Below are 9,627 nucleotides of genomic sequence, written 5' to 3' on the forward strand. Positions count from 1 at the left end.
ATTGAAGAAAAACGTAGTAACTTCTGTAACATATTGTCTTTCTTGAAAACGCCTAGAAAAAGCATGTTTTGCAGTCGTTGTATAGTCATTGCTTATTTCCATAAGTTTTAAACGTGTCATTATTACTTTCCTGCACTGTGCTAACATAATCAAACGATCCTTAAAATGCGTTGTCGACGAAATTAGTGTGAGTTTAGTAAAAATTGTATTGGCTATATCGACGATTCTCTTCGACGAAATTAGTGTGAGTTTAGTTAAAGATGTATTGGCTATATCGACGATTCTCTTAATATTGGTAAAGTCTTGCATGAACGCAACTCCATAGCTTTTCATTAACCTCTTGCGCTACTGATTTGGTGGTTGTCGTATTTAATTCAAGTCTAACTAGGCATCACTTTGATGTCTTTTAGTGAAAGCACCATTTTGATATGAGCATTCATTCAGGGAAGAGTAGATAACAAGATTTTCAAGTTGGCTGCTCTGAAAGCCACACTGGATGTCAGAGTGGCACAATTTTATTTGGAATATTAGAATGAAGTAATTTAGGAGGAGTAAGGATAATGGTTAGTCAGCTGATAGACAATCAACCATCTAATAAATAAACATGGTAAGCATGAAATGATATGCCTAAGCAAATGCTAGGATAATGTCATAAAAAACAATATAGAGCAAATAATTAATGATATACAAAGAGCTAATAAAATAATTATCAACAAGCATTCTGCTAAATTATATTAGTAGTTTTTATGCAAAGAAACTTATTATTGAATAGCTTTCATTTCTACATTAATGACAAAGCCTGTATTACATTCAGGTTGCAACATGTAACACAAGGTAGAATAGTAGTTACTCACTTTGCAGGCATGTATATAATGTTGCCACACCTTCCTCTTATTTTTGCCACCACTGATGTTCAACAAAAATAACTCTAATACAAAAGCATTGTTAAAAATACTGCGCATCAGCTTCTTTCCTGTCATTTTCTTCAGTCTCAATTTTCTTTAATATCATTATTATTATTATTATTATTATTGTGTTGATTATTATTATTGTTGTTATTATTATTATTATTATTATTATTATTATTATTCACCCTGTAATGAGTGTGTGTGCTAGTGTGTATCTTTCTATCTGTTCCTTCTTGTCCCTCTAGGAAGACCCTGCTTTAGGTGTACGCTCAGGTAAACTTTGTTATTCTGATCCAAAACTTATTAATGAAATTCACATAGTGGAAAATCTTATTTGTTGACCTTAGCAAAACAATATTGATACTCAAAAAAACTTTCTGCATTTAACAATAGAATCTTGGCATCAGAAAGTTTGTCAAATTGTTCACTATACAAATCTGCATTTATGTCAAAACATAAAATTAAAATTCATTGAGCAAATATAACAAACTTGTCCATTATTTAACATGACCCATAATTGTCAAGTACATTATAAAGACACTCCATGGTAGACCATGATCCAATTTTGTGTGAAACTTCAATTAACTGACTATTTATCATTGTTTGCATTTAATTTATCCACACTGATAATGATATTCCACACTTTATAAAATCAAGACAATATAGCAGCATAGGATTGATTTTTGCTCAAAACTAAAATTAACCAGTTGTTTATCATTTTCGCATAAAATATTATCTATATGGTTAATGATATTTCACAGTCTCTGAATTAGACCATCTTCAAAAAGACTTAAATAGTCTTACAATTTGAAAGTAAAAAAGGTAATTGTGTAATGTTTGTTTTATGGTTTGCTTGAAAGCATATTTTTATGTTGCTCCTGTGTAAAACAAATAATGATTGTTAGTTTATTAGTAATTTTTTAAATAATTGTTAATAAAAACTCATTACTCTTTGCCTTGATTGAATAGGCAGTTGATGAATAGCTTGAAATTAAAAAACTAGTTACAAATTGTACAGTATTATATTTTATGATATTAAAAATATTATATTTAAAATTAGAATAAAAATATAAATGAACAAATTGAAATATTTTATTATGAAAACTGATTTGATGATTTCATCTTTAAAAAAATATATTTTATATAAAATGTCATTTCACAATTTAAAACAATGATCAAACTAATGGCAAAATGGCTCCCTGTACAAATTCAAGCCTGAGAAATGGACACACAAAGAAACAATTACACTATTTCCATCAATTACTATACCTTACATCGTAACCAGAAATACACATGTAAAACTAGACAGTTCTGGCTTAGATTAGTTTTGATGTTTCCTATTGCAGCAACAGATAAAGGCTAATTAGCGTCAATACATTTTTTGAGTAAAGTGTTTTGCGCATAGGTACATCAAGGTAGTCGAATCAGACTGATTTAATAGCAAGATTCAAACCAGCCTCCTTTCAGACATGTGTCTAGCACTCTAACCTTGCAGCCACTGTAGCTTCTCTCTAAGACAAGAATACCAAACAATATACGCTTGTCATTCTTTTAATATTATTATGTGCTCATTTTATTTCTCCGTTAACTTTATATTGTCAGAATCGTGCCATATTGTACGATATTGCACACCTTCATATTGAACTCATATGTAGGACACGTGTGCCCAATAGTGTATTAGGAACTACTTTGCAAACAAATCATGTACACTCATGTAGCAGATGCTTTACGTTTTGGTTGATTAAATTTGTTTCTGAATGAACTAAAGCAGATGTTTCGTGGACTGCCACATACCAGCTACATTGCTACATTCCACGCTAACTTTTTATACAATGTTTCGGATTTTGGCGAAAGACACCAGATTTCATAAAATTCATAAAATAACATGCAAGTTACAATTCATAAATAGTCTCCTTTAGCTGGCAATAAATATGACAAAAATATACTTAATTTTACATCCTGAATTTCCTCAAAATGTACATTCTTAGTTCTGCAAATGCGAATTAGATGAGCCATGTCATGGGTTCTCAATCTTGATTACGCATTTCGAAATTGTACTGTAATTTTGATTATATTCCAAGTGCAATTACGTTCTCCTTACTGCACTCAAAATGAAATAAATATTATATTCCATAGCATCTTTTTGACAATTGAAATTGAAGGACTCCATATTTTTCCCACATCATGATTACAAACATTCAATGGCAGAACAGTAGCACACTTGTAGATGTCAACACGCTGATATGTCGCCGCTGAAATCCATTGTACTTCATGTAGAATTTGCACATACATCCAGTCCATAAACGCGAAATGTTGTAGAAACGACCAAAATACCAAAATCTATTTATTCCAGATCAAATGGAACAGTTGTTGCAATGCACATTCATTCACAATATGACTCCAAATTTAAATTTTAAGTAGACCAAAATGCTATTTTCCTTCGAAAATTATGTCTAGCACGTGACTAAGTTCAAATTTATCTGGGCGGAATTAAGTGCGCATTAATAATAGTGTTGTTGTGTAATGATGAATATGCACTTGTGTATTTAGTTTGGAATACGGCATACATTCAGTTAGTTTGTTTCGTTTAGTGTATTTTTTTATATATAATTAAGCCTTAGGTAGAATAAGAAAATGAGCATATAATGAAAAGGTTACTGCATTTGTATGGGGAAATATGAACTCGTTTTGTCAGATGGATAAACTTCACTCCCAAAGTCGTGCAGTATTTTTATCCGAAAAACTCGTTCATATTTTCCCATACAAATGCAGCAACCTATACGTCTTCCATGCTGATAAAGACACAGTTTATACAGAAACCATATTTCTTGTTTATGTCACAGTAATCTTGTTCACTGAAATTGTGACAAATTGATCACCTTCTTTTTCCCAAGTGCAAGTCATCCACAACATTTGTTATAAATCTGTGAAATAGAAATGATGACTATGTTGTTAAAACCGTTTTTATTCTCTCCGTCTCAGTGACAATGACCTTTGATATTTTCATTCAAATATTTTTAAGATTTTTTCTTACCCAAGTGCACGCAATCCATACGGTTTGGTAACTGTAAATAGTGTAGATTTGGAGATATTGTACAGTCATCTTTAAAATACGTTGACCTTGACCTTGAAGCCTAAAATCAAAATGTATTTTCCTTAATCCAAATGTAAGATAGCTAGGTAAATGTAGAGCTTGAGTTATTGTTTGGAAACTATTTCTCTTTTTTTAGTCACAGTGACCCTGACCTTAGCTTTTGACCCTAAAACTGATAGGGTTTCATCTTGACCCAAAGTGTCAGCCATCAAAGTTTGATAACTGGATGGTGGACAATTTCAGCGGTAGTTATTGAAATGAAATTGTTAACTGACAGATGGAATAATGGATGGACAGAAACACAATATAATAATTTCCTTAAACACAACCTTATGTTTGGTGGCAGAAAGTGGTGAAACATTTATACGATTTTGAAATAAAATGGCAATAATGTTTCACATATATTCATTGCATTTCATCGTATAAGTAATATTAAAACCGATAAGCAATAAATAATGCTCATAAAAAACAGAAATACCTTAAAAATTAATAAACTGACAAAATTTAATAAACTGATTAAACATTCTCAATATTGGTATCAATCTGATGCAAGGTAAAATGACTACATGTGTTATACACACATTTGGGTTGATTTTGTTTCATTTCTTGTATAAACCTCATAATATTGAAAAAATTCGTTTAAGCAAATAAAAACTGATAGTATGATGGTTATGCTTTCCGTTTCTTTATCATTTTATTACTAAGCATTTCCATTGAAAATCATCATCATTATTATTTCCTTCAGTTATTATAAATCAAAGGTATGTTCCCTAGGCTTACAACTAATCAAAGCAGCCTAAACCTTCATCCTGAAGAATAAAAGTGTGAAACACACTCTTTTGGCTGGTAAATTTATAGACTTTTTACCAAACCAAAATAAATCAGATAGTACAAACTGAATGTCAATTTTAACAAATACATATATAAATTGAAATATAGGTAAATTTGAAGTACAAACTGAAGATTTGTGTTTTACTTGCTTCAACAAATAGTTCACACCCTCGAAAAATAATTGTGTGCAGTTGAAAGGCACTGATAACCAGTCTGTCTCTCATAACTGTCATTGCAAAATTAATGCAGGTAAAATTATATGTCAATTATAATGCAAATGATGCAGGTAAAAGTCTAGGGTCATTTTTTATGCAAATGATGCAGGTAAAAGTCTAGGGTCTTTTCTTATGGAAATGATGCAGGTAAAAGTATAGAGTCTTTTTTTATGCAAATGATGCAGGTAAAATTACAGGGTAATTTTTTATGCAGATGAGAACAAAATAAGTTTAGGAAGAAGCCAGCTAATCCAAGCTTATACAACCAAACTAATGTTCCTACTACATATTGGTCTACTTACATGGAATAGAAGTCACAGTGGACTTGTGACAGTACTACCACAGGATCAACCTGTGGCATTTTATATACATGTAAATATATAATCCTATTGAAATTGTGCTGCTTGCAATGAGCTATGTAGCAAGCAAATCATATCTAATTTGCCTGCTTTACTAAATTTATGAGATTACAAAGGATACAAAAAAAACCCCATCGTAAACATCAAGTTTCATGAATTTGTAAGCACATGACAAAGACCATGGTAATCTATGTATATAACGTTTATAATACTTCATTATTTACACATGTATATAGCAGTTTACATGTATTTACATGGTAAGTGAATGACAAATAGGTCTACAAAGTTTATAATGTTTCACTATTTATATTTACACGCAAATAAAAATTCTATTTTGCAATTGTAAATATGGATATTCATAAACTCTAATAATATAAAGAATCTATCAGAGTGCATATTAATTCATAATTATGCCCAAATTTCACTTGTCATGAAACATGTCTGATGATTTTTGTGATACAAAATGACAACGCAGATTTCATAAACATTTATTGATATATAAAATTAAAAGAGACTATAGGTCACTCAAATACAGTAGGTTAACTCAATATTGTGTAAAGAATGTTTCAGCTGACTCAAACACTTGTTAATGTTGTCGGTCCCTCCAATATTGTTTATCTAAATAAACTAATAATAATAATTTGGCTTTTGTCACTGCATTGGCTTTGCAAATCCACATAACACTTTCCTTTCTAAAGAAAATTTTTAAGGAAAGCTATCCAAGTTATATACATATAATATCAGACAGCCCACCAACAAGCAAGTATTCACATAATGCTAACAAGGGTTAGACCTATATATGTGACTCAGACAAAAATCTGTCATTGAAAAGACCACCACATAACTGCAATCTTCTACATGAACATAAACAACGTTTAAGGACAGTCTATAAAACATGCAAGGATACACTATATGAACCTAGGATCATTTTACTTACTGATACATAAAACTGGTTGGAATTTACTTATCAATGAGACCAAAATACCATTAAATAAACAAAAATTATGTGATAAAACAACAGACCAGAGTGAAATTAATGTTTTTCACCTGCTTCAGAACGCAACATGTTTTTTATTTACATACAATCAGAGAAAATATTTTTATAACCTAGTATAATGTCTGATTGTACAAATAAAAGAGTCTGATTGTACAAATATCTGATTGTACAAATAAGAGTCTGATTGTACAAATGTCTGATTGTACAAATTAAAGAGTCTGATTGTACAAATAAGTCTGATTGTACAAATGTCTGATTGTACAAATAAAAGAGCGAATTCCAAGATTTGATGTCCTCCCTTTTTTATTGGAAATTGAGAAGAACAGCATTCTGGCATAAAGAAATATAAATGAGTTAAGGTACACACTATTGTAGACTCTGGACATTGACAATGGAACCCAAGGACGTATCAGTGCAAAACTGCATCCAATTATATGGGAAGCTAATACTGAATCCTACATAATGTTTTTATAAATATAGAAATGCAAATAAAATGTTAATGCAGTTCAATAAAGAAGTAAGCAATGAGTTATAAATGAGTTAAAGTACACCTGCAAGAGAATGTGCTACTTATGAGACACAATACTGCCAATGGTGATATATTAAATGAGTTAAGGTACATGTAAATGTACACACTACTGATGACACGGGACACTGACTATAGAGATGTAGTAAATGAGTTAAGGTAAATTGGTAAAGGAAGACATTACAGATGACAGTGGACACTGACAATGATGACAGTGAGTTAAGGTAAATCTGCAAAGGAAGACACTACTGATGACAACGGAACCCAAGAACTTATCAGTACAAAACTTTATTTAGAATGCATATCCAACATTGAGCAGCAAGAAACATATTGAACAATGATATATGAAGTTTATATCAAATCCTACTTAATCATTTTTTTAAAAATAAATATAGAGCTGAAAATAAAATGTTATTTAAATCCAATAATAATTATAATAAGCAGATTATTATGTGGACACAAATGTGGGTACATTGAACAATTAGGGGCCATAACACTGCAAAGTGATTTAGCAGAACAAACAGTGGAAAATAAAACTAAGCCAATGAGTATCAACATAAGTTTACATACTTGAACAGCTGAAGTGGGGGGGGGGGGCAAAAAGAACAATAATGAGACGTGTGATGTGATGTAATTTTGATTGTTAACGTAGCTTTAACAATTTTTCAGTCATATCGCTACGATGTCTGCAATGTGCCAGTTTATTGTGATGTCTAGCACTGGGTCATGTTGCCGCAGACATGTAGCATGATGTCCCACCCAGTCACATTATCCTCACACCAGGCCGACCAGTACTAACACTAAACCTCTTAATGCTGAACGCCAAGCGAGGCAGCTGTTAGTACCATTTTTGTAAGTCTCTGGTATGACTCGGCCTGGGATCGAACGAACGACCTGCAATAATGAGACCAATGACTGTATATCCAAACAACCTAGTGTTGTTTGGCAAAATGGTGTTGTACATAACAAGAAACATCCACATTCCAAGCAAAATGACTGTGATGAACTGGGCTTCAAACACTGGTAATATTAAATACCTTTAGACACTGGGGTAGTCTAGGGTATGGATGAATTTATGGATATGCAGATGTACAGAAGGATACACACATGGCCACCCAAAGTAATCACTATGTTGAGTTTTGTCAAGGGAGGATTGACAAAAATCAGACAGTATGTAAGTGATATATAAAATGCATCACTACTTCACAGTTCACGGCTGTTTAAACAAATATAAGTAGGTTATTATTATAAATAAATCTACTAAACATAATTAGATCAAACATAACATTCTTAAAAATAAAAATGTGGAAAAATATGTACAAGTCAATGAAGGGTATTAAACTAAAACAGCAGAATTATAAGCCATATGCATATTACAAAAATATACCGGTATATGGTGCTATATACAAGTCCCTTATGAGCGATGACATTGACAAAGTATAGCCAAATAACAGAAAAAGTTCAATTGCATATAATAAATTATGAAAATATATTAACATATATATATATATATATATATATATATATATATATATATATATATATATATATATATATATACTTTGTACAAGTCAGTGAAGGGCAGTACTACTGACATAAGGCAAAACAGCAGGAAAGAACCAATGATGCAAATGCAGTCTGTTGGATCTGGTCTATATCACTATACTTACTACGTCACAAAGAGACATGATTGTTTTGTGCATCATTTAGCACGTAATATAAAGGGTAGAAATGGTCAACTGTTCGTATTTATCATTCCATACTGTATAATGAAAGAAAACTTTAAATTGCCTATAACCTCTAATAGGAAGAATATACTTAGGTTTGTAAGAAAGTGAGAATTCTAAAAAATGATGCAGACAATAATTAGAGAAATACCAATGAAATGCTGGACGCTGAAAACTGGCTATATTAATTGTGCTGTAAATGACCGATGAAAAATGAAAAATAACATCTAATATAAAAAAAAAAAGAAAAACTAGACCAATACTAGGAAAAGAAAGATGAAACCATTAACCTTTTTAACAAATATGCCTTAAGTCCAGAAATACATCATACTAATGTTAATGGTATATTTAGTTTAAAAACATGAAAATTTCTGCAAATTGAGCAATGCCATGTTTCCTTGTAAGTCTATGTTGGACTGTTATAAACTTGTACTTTTTCAAGTCAATATTGTTTTCAGCAGATGAAATAATAGTCATACTCAGCATCACAGTACAAATAATGAATGTTAGCGATTTAAAAATGCCTATGTACGATGACATGAACAGTCATAACTGATTGGTGACATGTAAATTGACAGATGATGCAACATTAGTCAACTCATCTAATACCTATCCTTATTCGCACATAAAATAGTCTCTAGAGAATAGCCAATCCAAATACGCAATTAATTGTCATGAAACTTATCATGAATAATCATATTTAATTCTACATTCCAAATACCCAATAATTTAACTAACTAAATGCAAAACGTTCACTAAAATATATGACAAATGTACATGTGCAAAGTTAGCTCCATTGGCCTCCCAAGGTGTATGTACTATCAAACCAACTAGATCTTCAAAGCTGCCTATGTTCTAGGAAGGAAGAATGGCTGAGATACAGTGAGGCTATACATACGTACATGCTTTTGTCTGCGTGCATGCTGACACTGGTGGGTGTACACTTTCTCTCTGTCATGTATGAATTTTT

This window comes from Sinohyriopsis cumingii, chromosome 14, assembly GCF_028554795.1.
Source record: "Sinohyriopsis cumingii isolate HCF-2022 chromosome 14, ASM2855479v2, whole genome shotgun sequence".
Lineage (NCBI taxonomy): Eukaryota > Metazoa > Mollusca > Bivalvia > Unionida > Unionidae > Sinohyriopsis > Sinohyriopsis cumingii.